We start from the raw sequence: 20215 nt of genomic DNA on the forward strand, positions 1-20215 counted from the left end.
TCCACCAACAACCTACTAGATTTATTAAATAAATTCAGTAAATAAGCAGATACAAAATTAACATCCATAAATCAATGGCATTTTTATACACCAATAATGAATTCTCAGAAAGAGAGTTTGACAATCCCATATAACATTGCAACAAACAAATAAGGTATCTAGGAATAAACATAATCAAGGAGGTACAAGACCTGTACTCAGAAAACTATAGGGCGTTGAAAGAAGAAATAGAGGAAGGTACAAGCTAATGGAAGCACATACCATGTTCATGGATTGGAAGAACTAACATCATTAAAAATGTTCATACTACCCAAAGCAATCTACAGAGTCAATGCAATCACTATGAACATGCATTTTCTGTGTCTATTGATATGATCATGTGATTTTTATCCTTCATTTTGTTTATGTGGTGTATCGTATTTATTGACTTGCAAATATTGTACCAAACTTGCATCCCTGAAATAAATCCCACTTGGTGATGGTGTATGATCTTTTTAATGTATTGCTGGATCTGATTTGCTAATATATTGTTGAGGATTTTAGCATCTATATTCATCAGGGATATTGGCCCATAATTTTCTTTCTCTGTAGTGTCTTTATCTGGTTTTGGAATTATGATAATGCTGGAATCAGCATAATTCACAGATCTAGAAAAAATATTCAAAAAATTTATATGGAACAACAACAAAAAGACCTTGAATATCTGCAGCAATCTTGAGAGTGAAGAACAAAGTTGGAGGGATCACAATACCGGACATCAAACTTTGCTACAAGGCCATTGTAATCAAAACAGCCTGATACTGGCACAAAAACAGGCATATAGATCCATGGAACAGAACAGAGACCCCAGAAATCGGCCCAAGCCATCACGCTCAATGAATATTTGACAATTTAGAGTTTCCTCAAAAAACTAAAAATTAAACTGCCTTATGACTCAGCAACCCCCCTTCTGGGAATATACCCTATGAAACCCAAAACACCATTCAGAAATTATATATGCACTCCATGTTCACAGTAGTGCTAACAATAGCCAAGATCTGGAAACAGCCCATGTGCCCAAGTGTGGATAAAAAAAAAATGTGTGGTACATTTACACCATGTGTTACTATGCCGCTATAAAAAAGAAGCAGTTAATACCCTTTAAGACAGCATGGAGGGCCCTGGAGAGTATTATGCTAATCAAAATAAGCTAGTCAGAGAAAGACAAATATCACATGATCTCACTTATATGTGGAATCTAATGAACAACATAAACTGCTGAATAAAATAAATCCAGAGACATGGAAGCATGGAATGACTGACAAATCTCAGAGGCAGTTGGGGAGGGAAGTTTGGGAAGAGATTAACTGAAGAACTTATATGCACATCTACGTAACCCATGGGCACAGACAGTAGTGAGGTGAAGGCTGGGGATGGGGCAGGAGCCGGGTGGAGGGGTGCAAGTGGGGAGAAATCGGGGACATCTGTAATATTCTTAACACTAAAAATAAATTTTGTAGAAAAGCATTTAAAAAAGAAAAACCCAAACTGGGTGGAGAGGCCAGTAGAAAGTGGGCATTGAAGGTGATTCTGTGTGGGCCCCGGAAGGGGAGGGGAGCTAGGGAGAAGGCCTGTCCCTGTGGTCAGGAATGCCGATGCTCTGAGTGCATTGGGGTGAGGCCTCAAACTGGAGCAGGACCTGGGCACTGGAGACTGGAGGACCTTGTGAAGGGGTCACGGATGTGGCTGAATTCTGTTCTACTGTTTTTTGCAAAGTAGGGATCATGGGCAAAGTGCTGACAGCCTCTCCTTGCTGCCCCATGGGGATGGGAGGAGAGAGAAGCTGAAGGAGACGTATGGAGGGACCAGGCCAGGTGGGTCTGGGAGGTTCTCAGCCTGTTGGAAGAGCAGGCTCCTAAGACAGGGCACAGGGGTGGTTCAGGGGTCATGCCCCTGACTCCCCAGTTCTAGCAGCCAGATCAGCACCAGCCAGGAAGACCATGTGGGAGTCTTGCTGGAGCAGGAGCCGGAGCAGGAACAGAATGAGGAGCAGGAACAGGAGGAGAAGCAGGAGAAGGAGAAGGAGCAGCAGGAGGAGCAGAAGGAGGAGGATCAGGAATAGGAGGAGGAGCAGGAAGAGGAGGAGCAGGAGAAAGAGGAGGAGGAAGAGTAGGAGGAGGAGCAGGAGCAGGAGGAGCAGAGGAGGAGCAGGAGGAGGAGGATTAGGAAGAGGAGGAGGAGCAGAGGAGGAGCAGGAGAAGGAGGAGGAGCAGCAGGAGCAGGTGGAGCAGGAGCAGGAGGGGCAGGAGTAGGAGGAGGAGCAGGAGAAGGAGGAGGAGCAGCAGGAGCAGGTGGAGCAGGAGCAGGAGGAGCAGGAGGAGGAGGAGGAGCAGGAGAAGGAGGAGGAGCAGCAGGAGCAGGTGGAGCAGGAGCAGGAGGAGCAGGAGGAGGAGGAGGAGCAGGAGAAGGAGGAGGAGCAGCAGGAGCAGGTGGAGGAGGATTAACAAGAGGAGGAGGAGCAGGAGCAGGAGCAGCTTGCCTGGACTGAAGGCCGTCTGCGACCGGCGGGGCACCACTGCCACCAGGGCCCGAGGACTCAGGCCCCGCTTGGAGGGTTGGCTGCCACATGGACCCCGAGGACAGAGCATGGACTGAAGGACCTTCTGGGGCCTCGAAATCTAATGGGGTTTGGGCCCTGGCTGGGTAGCTCAGCTGGTTAGAGCATCGCCACCATACACCAAAGGTTACGGGTTCCATCCTGGTCAGGGCACATACTAAAAGCAACCAATGGACATATCAGTAAGTGGAACAACAAATCGAAGTTTCTCTATTTCCCTCTTAAATCAATGACAAAACATCTAATGGTGCTTGCCCTTCAGGCTTGAACTTGCTTGGGGCCCATGGCCTCCCCTTCCTCTTCCTTCCCTCTCCTCCCTCTGGCATGGAAATCCCAGCCATGGAGCTGCCCGGCCTGCAGACCCCGAGTCTGCTCCACAGTCCGTGGCTGGGAGCCCTCAGTCCCAGGACCCCTCACTTTCGTGACTCCTCTGCCTAGTTTAGCTGAGATTTGGGACTGAGAGGGGATGCTGAATGGGTTAGACCTGCGGGGGTGTTGGGGTGGGGTATTCTGCGTGTGAGAAAGATGTGAATTTGGGGAGTCAGCAGGTAGACTGTTGCGGCTTGAGTTGTGTGCCCCAATTTATACACTGACATCCTACCCTCTTCCCTGGTCCTGCAGAAGGCAACTGCATTGGGATGATGTTGGGGGGGTGGTGTGATCAGTGAGTTAAGGAGAGGGTTCCCTGGATTGACTGCGAATTTATGAGAAGGGGACTTGGGGACACACACACACAGGACAAGGCCACAGTGGTGGAAGTGCAGAGCGAGCTCAAGGCTGTGGAGGCGGGAAAGGAGGCCATGGTCAGCCACAGGGGCCGCCTGCCCCTGCCCTTGCCTTGATCTGACCCCAGAGCCCGACGGCAGGATACGCTTGTGTGGTTAAGCCGTCGGACCTGTGCTTCTTTCCCATGCCGGCCTTCAGACACTCACTGGTGCTGCCTGAGAGCCGCATGCTGCGTGAGCCTCACACTGCTCACACTGCCTGGGGCCCTGCTCGGGTCCCCCAGCCCACGGGCTGGGCCCGGATGGGATCCACTTAGCGGAAACAAAGCTGGAGCCTGGAAGCTGTGCACGTGGAGCCCAGGCCAGGGGACAGACTTCCCCTGGACCCGTGTCCTTTTCCAGTTCTGTTGTGGGCAGTCACCCTGCAGGGCCAGGCTAACGCTCAGGCCTGAACACCCCGCGTCGGCGGCCCTGCGAGCCCAGGCAGTGCCTCCGCTCCTGGAAGTGCCTCCTCCCAGAGCCGGGCTCAGCGGCTCCTGCCCTGGCCCCTCCTGGGACCCAGGCCCTGCCAGGTCTGCCCTGCCTGCCCCCAGGCGGCCTTTGCCCAGGCCCTGGCCACCATAGCAGGCCTGGATGCTGCATGGCCTGTGGCTGCCCGGCTGTGAGCCCCTGACCCCGTGAGCCCCCAACACACGCCCCACGTCCCCTGCGCATGGCTCCTGCCTCCCAGCACCTCACGCCCTGCCATGGTTCCTGGCCCGGCTGCCACCTGCCTTGTTTTGGCCCCAGGGTGGATGGCGCCTCCCTCTGCTGTCCTGCCTCCCAGTCAGGCATGCTCTAGACTGGTCACCAGGTCCCATGGACACACCCCAGACACTCGGCGAGGTTGGGACAGACGAGTGGCTGGGCTTTCCAGGAACGGCGGCAGGCAGTGAGGCACGTCCTGCGGGTGCCGCAGGCCAGGCCCTGCTCACCACTGGGAGGCAGAGCCCAGCTTTGCGGAGGTGGTGCTGGGGAGCCCAGGCCTGTGTCCCCCCAGCTCAGCCTCGTCCTTCATGCTGACCTGCCCCCGCCCCAGGCCTGGGCAGAGGGCACCCCCCTTTCCCACATACCCGTCAGAATTAGGCTCACAGGACGCAGTGTCACAAGGTAACATGTACATATTTATTTCAAGGCGACAGGGCACGCACTGCGCAGCGACCCCGGCCGAGCGCTCGGCTGCGGGGCGTCCAGGAAAGCGGCTTCCTCGCGCTGGAAGCTGGAGGCGGCTCAGGGGGGTTTATGTACAAGGGGCCCAGCACGCGGGCCGGGCCAGAGTGCAAGGCGGCAGGCACCCCCTCCTTATGTCCACGCTCCTGCCCGGCTGATCACTTCACCTGCGGACGACAGAGGCAGCGTGAGGCACTGCTCAGGGCGGGGCTGGGTGCCCCTGAGCCCCGGCCCTCCAGCCCGCCCGCTCACCTTGAACAGGGTAACTGTCGTGCTGTAGAAGAGGCTGAGCAGGAACAGGACGATGAAGGTGGAGGCCATGGTGTTGAGGTTCTCGAAGCCCTCCTCATCGGCGCTCACCTCACCCCCTGCAGGGACACAACACGGGGCTCAGTGCTGCACCCCAAAACCCCCTCCCAGGCCACCCATCTCCCATTTCTGGGGGTCCTGGCGGTGCTGCCCCAGGAGGACAGGGTGGGGCGGGGCGGCGGCAGAAGCGGAGGGCAGCAGGCAGGGGCCCTGAAGCACTCGGGGTGCAGCAGGGCTGGGACCCCAGTGAAGTGCTTTCAGGGTCCTGGGCTCTCCTAGAGGTGCTTCAGCCAGGGCCATTTGGGGTGACGAAGCTGGGAGTGGGATCTCCTGTCCCCTGTGGTTGGGGGTGGCAGTGGGGGCAGGCACAGGTCTGGGCCCGAGGGACTCTCCTTGCTTCCTCAGTGGGACTCTCACTCTCTCCTTCTCAGAGTGGAGGGCGAGTGTGGGAAGCCATGGGGGGCCCTGGCTGGCTTGTCTGCCCTACTAGGAATCATATCTCTGGGATCAAGGGGTCTGACAGATACCCGAGGCTCCAGACAGAGTGAGGCTGGGATGGACAGATGGACACATACAGTGGGGTCTGGAGCCCCAACACAGATGGGTCTTTGAGGCAGCGTCTGGAGCCCAGGTCTCCAAAGGACCAAGAACATGAGGTGTCTAGGGAAGTGATGGCGAACCTTTTGAGCTCGGCGTGTCAGCATTTTGAAAAACCCTAACTTACTCTGGTGCCGTGTCACATATAGAAATTTTTTGATATTTGCAACCATAGTAAAACAAAGATGTATATTTTTGATATTTATTTTATATATTTAAATGCCATTTAACAAAGAAAAATCAACCAAAAAAAATGAGTTCCTGTGTCACCTCTGACACGCGTGTCATAGGTTCGCCATCCCTGGTCTAGGGGGTGGTCCGAAGGGGGGCAGTGCTGTCTGCTGGGAATGGAGCGGACTGCTTCTGTTCACAGGCAGGTGCAGGTCCTGCTGTTCCAACAGCCTGGACAGGGCTGGGGTGGCCCCAAGGAGCTGCAGCCGCCCGCCAGGTGGCCCTCTGAGCCCGGGATGGTGCCCTGGTCAGAGTCCTGGCTGGGCTGGCCCGTGGATGCACCTCCAAGCAGAGACAGAGGACAAGCAGACTGGGCAGGAAGCCCTGTAGCAAGCGCGGTGCAGAGGCAGGAGTGTGCAAGGGAACCGAGTGACCAGGGCGCACAGGGTGGACATCCGTGTGTGTGTGTGTATCTCTGCATGCACATGCATGTGTGTGTCTGCATGTGCATGTGTCTGTGCCAATGTGTGTCCATGTGTCAGTGTACATCTGTGCATATGACTCGTCTCTGTGTGCGAGTGCTCATGTGTGTCTCTGTGTGGATGTGTATGAGCTTGCATTAACTGTGTGAGTGCATGTGTGTGCAGGTATCTCTGTGTGCATGTGTCTATGTCTTTGCATGTGTGTATGTGTATATGCGCATGTATGCCCATGTCCACTGCATGTGTATCTCTACATCCATGTGCATGTGTGCCTCTGTGTGTATGTGTCCATGTATGTGCATGTGTGAATGTGCATGCATCTGTGGGTTTGTGTATATGAATATGTAGGTATTTGTGTATCTGTGTGCATGTGTACATGTCTTTGCATGTCTCTGTGTGTCCATATCCATGGTATGTGTCCCTGTGTCTATATTCATGTGTGTATGTCTGTGCATGTGTGCCTGTGTCCATGTGCATGTTTGCCTCTGTGTGGATGTGTCCATATCTTTGCATGTGTTTCAATGCATACATGCGAGTCTCTGTGTAAACACCTGTGCACATGTGCACATGTGCATGAGTGTGTACTGCATGTCTGTATCTTTGCATACAGGTGCACATGGGCATGTGTTTGTGTGCCCATGTCCACAGCATGTCTGTGTTTATGTCCATGTGTGTGCCTCTGTCTCTGGGCATGCATTTCTTTGTGTGTGTCCATATTTGGACATATGTCTGCATGCATGCATGCATGTGTCTTCATTTGTGCATGTGTCTGTTTGCCAATGTCCATAGCATGTGTGCGTATGTCCATGTCCATGTGTGTATGTCTCTGTGTCCATGTCCATGTGTGTCCATATCTGGGCATGTGTCTATGTGTATGTGTGCCCATGTCTACTGCATGTGTATCTACATCCATGCATTGCATGTCTGTGCGCACACATGCATGTGTCTCTGTGTGCACGTCTGTGCATGTTGTACACCCAGGCCCCCATGAGCCCATAGCAGCAGTGGAGAAGCAGTGAGCATTGGTGCTGTCTGCTGGGAGCACTCTGAAGGGCAAGCATGTCAAACTCATGGCCCACGGGCTACATGCCTTGTTTATTTGGCCCGTGTTAGCCTTTGAGTTTGACATGCTTGCTGTAGGGGCTCAGGGCTTTGAGAGGCAGGTGGGAGGCCAGTGGGTGAGGCAGGGGTGGGGGCAGTGGTGGCAAGTGGTCTGTGGGGTGGGGGGTGGGGGCAGCACAGCCGTGGCCCCAGCAGGCAAGAGCATTGCTCACTCGGACCAGCATCTTTTGAATGGATCTTTTTATTTCTAGTTTTTATAGAATGCAACACCCCACCCCATTGACACAGTCAGTTTGCATACATGCACACACAGCAACAGGTCAGCCAGAGCCTCCGGGACCGCCCTTGAGGGGCAGCCTGGGGGTCAGTGGCAGGTGCTGGCCATGTCAGACATGACCAGGGACACGTTGTACAGGGTGGGTTTACCGGTGGACTTGTCCACGGTCCTCTCGGTCACCGAGTACGGCAGGGCCTCGTGGGCCACGACGCAGGTGTAGGTCTCCCCGGCACTCCAGTCCTCCTCACTCACGGTCAGGATGCTGTGGGCGAAGTACAAGCCGGAGGCCTGGGGCTCAGGCATTGGGGCGCTGGTCACATACATGTCGGGGGACACGGGCTGCCCTCTGTGCAGCCACTGCACAAACACGTCTGGGGGCGAGAAGCTCTTCACCAGGCAGGTGACCGAGGCCGACTCCCGCAGGCTCAGCTGCTCCCGGCTGGGTGGCTGCACGTACACCGCGGGCATGTGCTTGGTGGTTTCTGTGGGAAGAGGGATGGGGTGAGCTCAGGTCAGGGGCAAGGGGGTTCTTCCCTGACAACAGGGGGAGCAGAGGGCATGTGTGTCTGTGTGTCTTAGTGTATGAATGTGCAGGTATCTGTGTGTCCGTGTGCACGTGCCTGTGTCCATGTGCATGTGTGCCTCTGCTCCCGGGCCTGCCATGGGGTCCAGGCCCTGGATGCCGTGTGTGGGAGGGTCTGGGTGGCGGGAAGGGCAAGGGAAGGCCTACCCTTGGGCTTGAAGATGCTGTGCTTCAGCGGCGAGGGCAGGTCCGTGTGGGTCACTGTGCAGGTGAACTCCTGGCCCGACTCCCAGTCCTCCACGCACACCGTGGCCTTGCCTATGGCACTGAAGGTGGCGTTGGGGTGGCTCTCAGAGATGTTGATGTGGGTTTTCACCTCCTCGCCATTCTTGCGGGTCCAGGAGATGCTCAGGCTGTCATAGGTGGCCAGGTCCGTGACCAGGCAGGACAGAGTGGCCTCTTTGGTGAGGAAGATGCTGGCGAAGGTTGGGGGAATGGTGAAGACTCGGATGGTGGACGAACCTGGGACAGGAGAGGGGGTGGAATCAGGACAAGGGGTCAACTTAGCCGAGCCGCTCCTGGGCCCTGGGGTCCTGCCGGAGGGGACCCTGGGACTCGCCACCTGCAGGGAGGGGACAAGAGGCCCCGAGCAGCCCCTTGGGGCCCCCTCCCCGCCCCTGACCTCTCTGGGAAGCCAAGGCTCGGGGAGCTGCCGGCCTCGTCAGGGGCAGGGTCTGCCGACCCGAGTGGACACCTGCGTGTTGGGGGTCTCTGCCCTGGGCCCTCGGGGCAGGACCACTCACTGGGGCCACACATGGACGACACGTTCTTCTGGTAGATTAGCTCCTGGTGCTCCACTTGGCAGGTGAACACGCTCTGGCTGAGCCAGTCGCTCTCGGTGATGGTCAGCCTGCTGGTGACCCTGTAGGTCACGGGGCGGGCTTTGCGCTCGACCTCTGGTTTGTCCGTGACGAAGCCGGAGTTCAGCTTCTTCCCCTCCTTCAGCCAGGACACCGCGATCTTCCTGGGGCTGAAGCCCGTGGCCTGGCAGATGAGCGTGGACGTGCGGGGGCCGGGGCCGGTGAAGGAGTCACGGGGCGGGATGAAGACGTTCACGTGGGGGGGCAGCGGTTGGCCGCCTGCAGGGAGGGGACAGCGTCAGCCAGGCCGCCCGCCCCCCCCACCCACCCGCCCGCCAGGGGGGAAGCCTCGCTCACCTGGGATGGGCACTTGCACCTCTTTTTCGCCATTGGAGTGTTTGACTTTGCACGTCACGAACTCGTCCGTGCCCTGGAGGATGTCGTCGCTGGGCAGGAGCAGCTGCGAGCTGGCCTCGTACTTGCCCCCCCTCAGGACCGATGGGAAGTTCTGGATGTTCTGGTTGATGATGTCGCTGGTGTTCTTAAATTTCCAGGAGAAGGTGACGGGCATGGGCAGGAAGTCCTTGGCCAGGCAGCCCATGGCCACCAGGCGCTCATCGTACAGGGAGTTCTCACAGGAGACGAGGGGGAAGACGTTGGGGGCAGACACGCTCTCTGAGGACCCGAGTGGGACAAAAGAGAAAGGGGCGTGAGAGGATGACTTCCCAGACTCAGCAGGTCAGGGGCCAGGCCCTGTCACCCCAAGGCTGCCCCTCGATGGGCCCCCCAGGCCTCGCCACCTGTGGGGCAGGCAGTGTGACAGGCCGGAGCCCTGGCCAAGGCTTGGGTCTGGGGAGGCTGCCATGGCCCCCACCCCACAGGAGCCGGCTCTGAGCCTGGGAGGACAAGGGCTGCTCTTGCTGGAGCGGCAGGACTGGCCCTTCCTCCCCCGGCAGTGCTGTCCCCAGACGCAGGAGCACGTGCACCCTGGCTCCCGGCTCACACGGCCCAGGCCCAGACCAGTGCAGCCTTCCTTCTGACCACTGAAGCTGCACGCTCAGTCCCAGCACCTGGGGATCCCCAGGCAGCGGTCAGCAAAAGAGGGGCCCCTGCAAGCCCAGCCCTCACTGTTGTGGCTCTGCCACATGGAGCCCAGGCCTGGGTGCCTGGGTTCCAAAGGACGGTGTGTGTGATGGGAGTACGAATACAGACTCAACTCAACACATCCTGAGCACAACCAGGTCACGGGGTCAGCCCAGGGTCAGCAGCTCAGTCCTGCACGGTCAACTCAGCCCATGATTCCCACGTGGACCAGCCGGTTAATGCAGCCAAAGCAACTAGCAAAGTCCTCTGAGATAAGCCAGCTTACCTGAGCCATTTTTGCTGAACACAGCTTAGCCCAGCTCTTCCCAATCCAGCTCAGCCCACCCGGCTCACTGAGCACAGCTCAGCCCAGCTCAGCTACGCCAACTCAGCTACGCCAACTCAGCTACCCAGCTCAGCTCAGCCCAGCTCAGCCCAGCTCACTGAGCTCAGCTCCCCCAGCTCAGCTCAGCCCAGCTCAGCTCAGCCCAGCTCAGCTCACCCAGCTCAGCTCAGCCCAGCTCAGCTCAGCCCAGCTCAGCTCACCCAGCTCAGCTCACTCAGCTCAGCTTAGCCCAGCTCAGCCCAGCTCAGCCCAGCTAACCGAGCTCAGCTCAGCCCAGCTCAGCCCAGCTCAACCCACCCAGCTCACCAAGCTCAGCTCACCCAGCTCAGCTCACCCAGCTCAGCTCAGCCCAGCTCAGCTCAGCCCAGCTCAGCTCACCCAGATCAGCTCAGCTCACCCAGCTCAGCTCACCCAACTCAGCTTAGCCCAGCTCAGCTCACCCAACTCAGCTTAGCCCAGCTCAGCTCAGCTCACCCGCTCAGCTCAGCTCAACCCACCCAGCTCATCCAACTCAGCTCAGCCCAGCTCAGCTCAGCTCACCCAGCTCAGCTCAGCTCAACCCACCCAGCTCACCCAACTCAGTTCAGCCCAGCTTAGCTCAGCTCACCCAGCTCAGCTCACTCAGCTCAGCTCACCCAGCTCAGCTCAGCTCAGCCCAGCTCACCCAGCTCAGCTCAGCTCAGCCCAGCTCACCCAGCTCACCCAGCTAGCTCAGCCCAGCTCAGCTCAGCTCAGCCCAGCTCACCCAGCTCAGCTCAGCTCAGCCCAGCTCACCCAGCTCACCCAGCTAGCTCAGCCCAGCTCAGCTCAGCTCAGCCCAGCTCACCCAGCTCAGCCCAGTTCAGCCCAGCTCACCCAGCTCAGCTCACCCAGCTCAGAACAGCTCACCCAGCTCAGCTCACCCAGCCCAGCTCAGCTCAGCTCACCCAGCTCAGCTCACTCAGCTCAGCTTACCCAGCTCAGCTCAGCCCAGCTCAGCTCACCCAGCTCAGCTCACCCAGCTCAGCTCACCCAGCTAGCTCAGCCCAGCTCAGCCCAGCTCACCCAGCTCAGCTCACCCAGCTCAGCTCAGCTCACCCAGCTCACCCAGCTCAGCTCACTCAGCTCAGCTCACCCAGCTCAGCCAGACCAACTCAGCTCAGCCCAGCTCAGCCCAGCTCAGCTCACCCAACTCAGCTCAGCCCAGCTCAGCTCACCCAACTCAGCTCAGTCCAGCTCAGTTCAGCCCAGCTCAGCTCAGCTCAGCTCACCCAGCTCAGCTCAGCCCAGCTCAGCTCACCCAGCTCAGCTCACCCAGCTCAGCTCAGCTCACCCAGCTCAGCTCAGCTCACCCAGCTCAGCTCACCCCAGCTCAGCTCAGCTCAGCCCAGCTCAGCCCAGCTCACCCAGCTCAGCTCAGCTCACTCAGCTCAGCTCACCCAGCTCAGCTCAGCTCAGCCCAGCTCACCCAGCTCAGCTCAGCTCAGCCCAGCTCACCCAGCTCACCCAGCTAGCTCAGCCCAGCTCAGCCCAGCTCACCCAGCTCAGCTCAGCTCAGCCCAGCTCAGCTCAGCTCAGCCCAGCTCACCCAGCTCAGCTCAGCTCAGCCCAGCTCACCCAGCTCACCCAGCTAGCTCAGCCCAGCTCAGCCCAGCTCACCCAGCTCAGCTCACCCAGCTCAGCTCAGCTCACCCAGCTCAGCCCAGCTCACCCAGCTCAGCTCACTCAGCTCAGCTCACCCAGCTCAGCCAGACCAACTCAGCTCAGCCCAGCTCAGCCCAGCTCAGCTCACCCAACTCAGCTCAGCCCAGCTCAGCTCACCCAGCTCAGCTCAGTCCAGCTCAGCTCAGCCCAGCTCAGCTCACCCAGCTCAGCTCACCCAGCTCAGCTCACGCAGCTCAGCTCAGCCCAGCTCAGCTCACCCAGCTCAGCTCACCCAGCTCAGCTCAGCTCACCCAGCTCAGTTCAGCCCAGCTCAGCCCAGCTCACCCAGCTAGCTGAGCCCAGTTCAGCTCAGCTCAGCCCAGCTCACCCAGCTCAGCTCAGCTCAGCTCAGCCTAGCTCAGTCCAGCTCACCCAGCTCAGCTCAGCTCACCCAGCTCAGCTCACCCAGCTCAGCTCAGCTCAGCCCAGCTCACCCAGCTCACCCAGCTAGCTCAGCCCAGCTCAGCTCAGCTCAGCTCAGCCCAGCTCACCCTGCTCAGCCCAGCTCAGCCCAGCTCACCCTGCTCAGCCCAGCTCAGCCCAGCTCACCCAGCTCAGCTCACCCAGCTCAGCCCAGCTCACCCAGCTCACCCAGCTAGCTCAGCCCAGCTCAGCTCAGCTCAGCTCAGCCCAGCTCACCCTGCTCAGCCCAGCTCAGCCCAGCTCACCCAGCTCAGCTCACCCAGCTCAGCTCAGCTCAGCCCAGCTCACCCTGCTCAGCCCAGCTCAGCCCAGCTCACCCAGCTCAGCTCACCCAGCTCAGCCCAGCTCAGCCCAGCTCAGAACAGCTCAGCTCAGCCCAGCCCAGCTCAGCTCACCCAGCTCAGCCCAGCTCAGCCCAGCTCACCCGGCTCAGCTCGGGCCTCCCGGAGCAGCCCAGTGCAGCCCTGCTTAGCCCCGTGGTTCTGGTCAGAAAGGCTCAGACCACCGGACCTGTCAGTTCCTTCCCGGGGCCTCTTCCTGCCTTTCACCCCTGATGCACCCGCTCCCAGCCCGGGCCCTGCTCCCTCTGGTGTTCGGCCCCCAAGCAGTGCCAGTCACTGCCCCTCAGCAGCCTGGTGAAAGCACCCCCGTCCGCTTTAATTCAGTAAACATCGGTGGGGCTCGGGGAGCACTGGATCGGGAGAGTGGCTCCCCCGCCACGTGCCCCACTGTCAGCCTCTGCCTTTAACCACGTTCCCGCCAGAGAAAAATCATCACTCGAAATGGCCAGGAAATGCATTTTTCGCATCTCGCCACCTAAACCCTGCTCTGTAGCACAAGGCTGGGCACTTTCTCATGCCCGACAGTGACCTGAAGACCGAAGCTGTGCTCACAACTTAGGGAAAGACAAACGCGCGGGCTTGTCCGAGCCACACCGTCCGCAGCCGGGCAGCCCTGGGGCAGCCCTGGCCACTTATCCCTGGAAGGTTTTCTAGGGAAAGTTAAATGGGACCCACACAGGGCAGCTCAAGGGGCCACACACAGGCCTCTCCGCCTCCACTGGGCACCAAGGGTCCAAGATCCCCCTTCAAGTGGAGGCAAAGCTGTGAAACCCACTGCCCTGAGGGCTGGCAGCGGTGGCTTCTCTCACCACACCTGCCGGTCACTCGCACGTCCTGGGTGGCGGGAGGGGAGGCCTTTGTCCTGCAGCAATTCCTCCACCTCCACTGCTCACTCACTCACTCACTCACTCACTCGGGACTCGGACTCGGTCACTGGGGACTCAGGAGAGCGGCCGGCTGGCGGTGGAAGCCGGGGCTGCACCTCCTACCCGGGCTCGGCCGCTCTCAGACCCTCCACCGCCGCGGGGGCAAGTTCAAGTGCGAACGCGCCCGGCTCCTTTCTGCCTGGAGACCTGACGGGTTTCCTCTCAGTGCACGGAGGCCTCGCTGTGCTAAGCTGGGACCATCCCACACGGTTCCCCTGCAGTCTGTCCTCAGGGGCACACTTGGAAATCGGTCTTGAAACAAAGGTGACTTTATCAGAAATCGCCAAGAGCCTCTTCCTCACGGAGAGAAAACACTAACTTAAAAAAAAACAGGACAGTCCCGGTGAAACCGGGCTGTGGGGACGGGCGGGTGCGGCGAATGACCGCTGGCAGGGCCAGCAGATTGAAAACGGGTACATGGGCCCCGGGAAACGGCCCTGACGCGGTTTCATGTCTCACACATGTTACTTTGAAAATGAATATAAATGAGAAGCTGGGAAGCGAAGTCCGAGAAACGAAACCCAGATGCTAAAAGAGGAACTCCCGGTTCCCGCGCCTCCACCTTATCTCAGAGCTCAGCCGCCAGGTGTTGTTTTGCTCCAGCGACAGGTTTAGATTTGTGGGCAAAACCCCCGAAACCACGTCTCAGCACCAGAAGCTATAAATGTGTCAACAGTGTTTTCTTGCTTCCGAAAATAGACTCTGGCCGGCCCGCTTCCGGCCGCCGGCTGCAGGTGCGCGGCCCCAGCCACCGCCGCCACCGGCTCCGCTCTGTCCGAACAGCCCTCAGCTCAGTGAAAAATCATCAATCTTTGTCAAAACTCAGCCCGCGGTTCCCTGTCACCGTTTCTGGCCAAACTGGCACCACTATCTACTCCAGAAAGACATGATTCCTGATTGTTAATTAAATAATAAGATTTTTAAAAATTTAGTGTCCTTGAAAATTTCTCACAATTTAAAGTCACACTTTTCTTGCCCTGGCCTGTTTGGCCCAGTGGATAGAGCATCAGCCTGCGGACTGAAGGGTCCCAGGTTTAATTCCGGTCAAGGGCACAGGCCCCGGTTGTGGGCTCGATCCCCAGTGGGGGAGTGCAGGAGGCAGCCGATCAATGATTCTCTCTTATCATTGATGTTTTTGTCTCTCTCTCCCTCTCCCTTCCTCTCTGAAATCAATAAAAATATATTCCTAAAAATAAAGTAAAATAAAGTCACACTTTTCTGAACTCTGTCTTTCAACTCGGCAAGCAAAGCGTTTCCTCGGAGAAGCTGCCTCCCTGAGCTGAGCCCTCGGGCCTCGGCCCCATCCCGGCCACTCGCCCCTCCTTGCCGGGACGGTGCCCTCCGTCTAAATACAATCTAGCAATTTTTAAATTAAATTATAGAAAAGTAATGGACTTGAAAAGAAATCCAATCTAGCCCGGACTTGACTCCTCGTTCTGAGGGCAGTGTTTCCCTGAGCTGCCTGCTCCTGGTTCTGCAAACACTCAATTCTGACCGCGAAAATGTCCCGCGGCCCCGCTGGCCCTCAGCCGGTCCGACCTCCCGCCCCGGCGGGCCCTTCAGGCCGGCAGCCTCTTTCAGGGGCTCAGTGACTCCCAGACAAGCTGCGTTATTTCAGTCTCCAAAAGGCGCCCGAAAATCAAGCGGCTCTGAAGTCCCTGCGCCCCGGCCCCTGTCCTCCCTGGTCAGCCTGCCCCGGCCCCCGGCCTGGGGGACACGTCCCGAGGCCCAGCCACTGGTGCCCAGAAAGACCCACCGGGAGGAGCAGAAAAGAAAGGCCCGAGAAGGGCCAGCGTTCTTACCTGAGGAGACGGTGACCAGGGCCCCCTGGCCCCAGTGGTCCATACCGTAGTAATCACAATGGCTCAATCTCCATCCTCACCCCACAAAAACAGGGGGGGGGGGTGGCCCGGCATCGCTGGAGGCTGCCCGGGCCCCTGGCCATGAGCCGACAGCCCTGACTGGGACTCAGAAGTCCAAGCAACACAGCCGGCCACCTGCCCAAAGCGGGCACGGCGGAGCCCATGGAGCCGGGCAGGGCTGTCATGTTGCCCCTGCAGTCTCATGTCGCTGTCCTTGGGGACGGGAGGTCGGTCTCCAGCCCCACTTGGGGGACCCTCTCCCCCGCTCCCTTTCCTGATCCCCCAAATTCCTCGGCATCTCTGATATCCAGACCCAACCCCCAACCTCCCCAAGTGCAGCTGCAGTGGGACGGCGTGAGGACTCACCTGAGGAGACGGTGACCAGGGTGCCCTGGCCCCAGTATTCGAACCAGTTGTCACATTATGACAACCGCGCCTGGGTTCTGGGCAAGAACCGGTGCCCAGCTCGGGCCTCACGTCCACCTCAGGTTGCGCCCAGGAGGGCAGAGGGGACCACAGGGCCCGGAGGCCAAGCGTGGCCGAGACCCAGAAAGACCCTGGCTGCAGAGCCCGGAGGAGAGACTCTGAATCATCCTCTGCACCCAGGGAGCCACGGTGCCCCCGGCTCCTTCCTGAGTCCCCAGGCTGCCCCCATCCTCCTGGATCGGAGACCCAGAAACACACTCATTTTCCCCCAAAAGCACCAAAAACCCTCCAGGAGAGAGAGGAGAGAGGGGTTGGGAGGACTCACCTGAGGAGACGGTGACCATGGTGCCCTGGCCCCAGTAGTCAAAGTAGTCACATTGCCCCGGGCTCCCTGAGGCCACGTACAAAAACCCGGCCCCCCTGGCACCAGCCATCTCCGCAAACCCCTCTCCTCAGGACTCCGCACCCCGAGAATGCAGCCCTCTCTGCCTTCCACCACCCTGTCCCCCACAAGAGGCTGCCCGTTGGGGACCCCGCCGGGCCCCACACAGAGCAAAAACCAACCTCTGGAAAGTCCTTTCCCGCCCCGGGAGAGAGGAGGAGAGAGGAAGCCGGCTTACCTGAGGAGACGGTGACCAGGGTGCCCTGGCCCCAGTAAGCAAAGTCAGCACATTGCCGCGGGCTCCCTTAGGCCGTGTGCAGAAACTGCACCCCCCCCCCCCGCCTCCCGGCACTGGCCACCCCAGAAAACCCCGTCTCCTCAAGTCTCCTCGCCTCCAGACACTCAGACCACTGTGCCTCCCCTGCAAAGGCCCCGTCCCCTATGAGAGTCCGTCTGCAGAGCGGAGACCCCAGGGGCCTCAGGGGCAGTCCCCTGGGGACTCCACAGGGCCCCACATATAGCATAAAAAAAAAAATCTCTGGAAATTCCTTTCCCAACCCCGGGACAGAGGGGAGAGGAAGCCGGCTTACCTGAGGAGACGGTGACCAGGGTGCCTGGGCCCCACACATGCAGAGCAGCGCACAGGGACACAGTTCCCGGTCCCCCCGGACATAAACCTGCCCAGGCCCCCGGACGGCCAGGCTACTGCCCTGCCCAGGGCCACATGGACCCACGGCTGGGAGGGAGACGGGCCGAGTAGTGCAGCCTCCTGCTTCACAATAACGCACCCCTCCCTCCTGTCCCACGTCTGAGACCAGGACACCTGGCTTCAGCACACCTGACCCCCGTCCCAGGTCGGACAGTAGATGCCAGACTCACCTGGGGAGATGGTGACCAGGGTGCCCTGGCCCCAGTGCTCGAAGCCTCAGTGAGTGGGCCCTGAGCTGAGGCCTCAGAAATCCCCAGGGAGCCCCAGAAGCTGCAAAGGCTGCTCTCTGCTCACAGACACACCCACTGGTGCCCCCAGCAGGCTCCCTCCTGCCCCCAGTCCCCAGGGCTGAGGTTGGATGTCCTTCCTGACACCTGGCTCACCCCTGCCGACCCCTGCCCAGGCTGCTCCCAGCGCCCAGCTGCGCCCCTTGGCTGGGACGGCATCCCCATCTTGTGCTCCTACCCAGCCCCTAGAGCCCCTGGCCCTGAGCCCTGGGGCAGCTGCCAGGTTTTTGTAGAGTTGTCAATCACTGTGCCCCAGTTGGCACTGTGGTTCCTGGCTTAGCCAAAACCTCCAGGCTGGAGTTGGGGCAGGTGGGTGGAGGTGGGTCTCCCCCTGAGGGCCAGGCTGGGGTGGGAGGCCATACAGCAGAGACCCCAGCACCCAGTCCTGCTTTTCCCTTTTCTTTAGAAATAAAAGCAGTTTCAAGGCTGTGCTGAGGCTCTCTCATGCCCCCCTCCCCACACACGCATTTGGTTTGTTCTCAGTGGAGAAAGGCCTAGCACTGGGGGACTCGGAGGCTGATGGAACCCTTAGTCCATCGCTGATCTGTGGGGGGCCTCCTGGGGTCTGTCAGTGTCTCAGCGGAGAGGCTGCTTTCTCTCTCTGGTCATATCTTGTTAATTGTAACTGTTTGCTGCTCCCACAGGTGTGGGATCCTGGGGGTGACTGCTGAGTCACAGTGTCCCACAAGGTGGTTCCTGCCCAGTCCCCTGGGGCGGCTGGTCCTTGGGGAGGGTCTTAGGAAAGTAGTGCAGGGAGAGGGTCCCTCTTCCACACCTGGCAGGCTGCTGTCCCCCAACTCCCGGCCACAGGGAGAGGAGGAAGGATGGCATCAGCTCCTGTTCAGACTGGGGCTGGTACCAGGACTCAGAGGGCCCAGGTGTGGGGAGGTAGGGCACAGGCTGCCTGGGGCCAGGTGCCAGCCTGCAGGTGTGCTCAGGGGCAGGCTCTGCTGGGGGGAGACAGGGGCATGGATACAGCCTCACAGCCTCACAACCCTGAGGTCTGGGAGGGCGCAATGGTGCCCTGACCGCTGGCTGGGAGAAGGTGAGAGCCCAGTGTGTTGAGAAGCCCGTGCGTGTGTGTGTGTGTGTGTGTGTGTGCACGCACGAGCATGAGTGTACATTTGTGCCTGAGTATGTAAATGTACATGCATGTACATCTATGCATTTGTACACATGTGAGTGTGCACACGAGTGGGCATGTAAGGGTACATGTGTGTGCATATGTGCACGTGTGGGTATGTGAATGTACGTGTGTGTACACCTGCTTGTATATGGGCGTGTGTACCTGAGTGGCTATGTGAGCATACATGTGTGTACACCTGTGTGTGCATATGTGCACGTGTACATGAGTGGGCATGTGAGTGTACATGTGTGTACATCTGCGTATGTGCCTGTGTACATGAGCGGGTATGTGACTTTACATGTGTGTCACTTCAAGCAGAAAAAACGCCGAGTGGAGGCCCAGAGACTGGCCTTGTGCCTGGAGGGCTCAGGTGGCTGGATGAACTGCATTTACAGGTGACCTTAGGGCCCAGCGAAGGGGCTGAACATGTCAGGGGCTTTGCTTAAAGTCTCGCTCTAGAAGTCTGGTCCAGTGTGAACAGATTTGGGTTGGGCTGGGGTGTGTGGGGCAGGAGGCCTGGGGCTGAGAGAGGGTTAGGGAGCTCATGGGATGGTGATCAGGACCACGGGGCTCCCACGGGGGCAGGGAGAGCAGGGTCTGTGGGCAGTACTCCCAGGACTCAGGCAGAGCAGTGTCCCAGGATTCTGGGTCTGGAGAGATGGAGGGGCCCTTGAGGTGGGGCTGCAGATGCAACGAGGGGCACAGGCAGGGTCGGGGACTAGGCTGAGGTGTGGGTTCTGGTCTCTGAGCCTTGGGGGGGGGTGACAGGGGAGGTACAGCCTGTGCTGTCCTTGGGGGCGGGAGTCCTACCCTCCAGGGCTCCTAAAGGGTGGCTCACAGTGCACGGGAGGCTTCCTCAGCCCCTCAGCCCCTCTCTGCAGGCTCTTCCTGCTGCAGCCCCTGCTCTGGGGCCTCCTGTGTCCCTCTCAAGAACAAGGGGTAGGGCCTCCCCAGCCCTTCAGGAAGCACCTGTCGGGCTCCCCAGGCCTCCAGTGCATGATGGGGGAGGGGAGGTGCTCACCCTGCCCTGCTGGCCTCTTTCCTCCAGCTCAGCCCAGGCCCCAGGCCTAGCCTCCAGGTTCAGCCACATCCCTCATCCGTAGCCCCATCCCTCATAGTTAGTTTCCATCCCTCATCCTTAGCCCCAACCCTCATCCTTTTCCCCGTCCCTCATCCTTAGGCCCATCCCTCATCATTAGCCCCATCCCTCATTCTTAGCCCCCATCCCTCATCCTTAGCCCCATCCCTCATCCTTAGCCCCAATCCTCATCCTTAGCTTCCATCCCTCATGCTTAGCCCCATCCCTCATCCTTATCCCCATTCCTCATCCTTATCCCCATCCCTCATCCTTATCCCCATCCCTCATCCTTAGCCCCATCCCTCATCCTTAGCCCCATCCCTCATCCTTAGCCCCATCCCTCATCCTTAGCCCCCATTCTTCATCCTTAGCCCCATCCCTCATCCTTAGCCCCATCCCTCATCCTTAGCCCCCATCCCTCATCCTTAGCCCCAATCCCTCATCCTTAGCCCCATCCCTCATCCTTAGCTTCCATCCCTCATCCTTAGCCCCATCCCTCATTCTTAGCCCCATCCCTCATCCTTAGCCCCCATCCCTCATCCTTAGCCCCATCCCTCATCCTTAGCCGCATCCCTCATCCTTAGCCCCCATCCCTCATCCTTAGACCCATCCCTCATCCTTAGCCCCATCACTAATCCTTAGCCCCATCCCTCATCCTTAGCCCCCATCCCTCATCCTTAGCCCCATCCCTCATCCTTAGCTTCCATCCCTCATCCTTAGCCCCATCCCTCA

The 20215-nt window shown here is 58.8% G+C and overlaps 2 gene segments (V, D, J or C); both read right to left on the reverse strand.

The window, feature by feature from the left end:
* The window catches only part of LOC308535599 (immunoglobulin gamma-1 heavy chain-like), a 41311-nt gene extending 24009 nt beyond the window's left edge, over window positions 1-17302 (reverse strand). The window contains exon 1 of the C gene segment in view: window positions 16874-17302.
* LOC308535597 (immunoglobulin heavy constant mu-like) lies at window positions 4465-15471 on the reverse strand. The segment is given in 7 exons: window positions 15416-15471; window positions 9169-9486; window positions 8755-9090; window positions 8159-8473; window positions 7578-7910; window positions 4783-4898; window positions 4465-4697 (listed from the first exon to the last, which is right to left on the reverse strand).
* Window positions 17303-20215: the final 2913 nt, after the last annotated feature.

This window comes from Myotis nattereri (assembly GCF_964212035.1).
Source record: "Myotis nattereri genome assembly, chromosome: 20".
Classification (NCBI taxonomy): domain Eukaryota; kingdom Metazoa; phylum Chordata; class Mammalia; order Chiroptera; family Vespertilionidae; genus Myotis; species Myotis nattereri.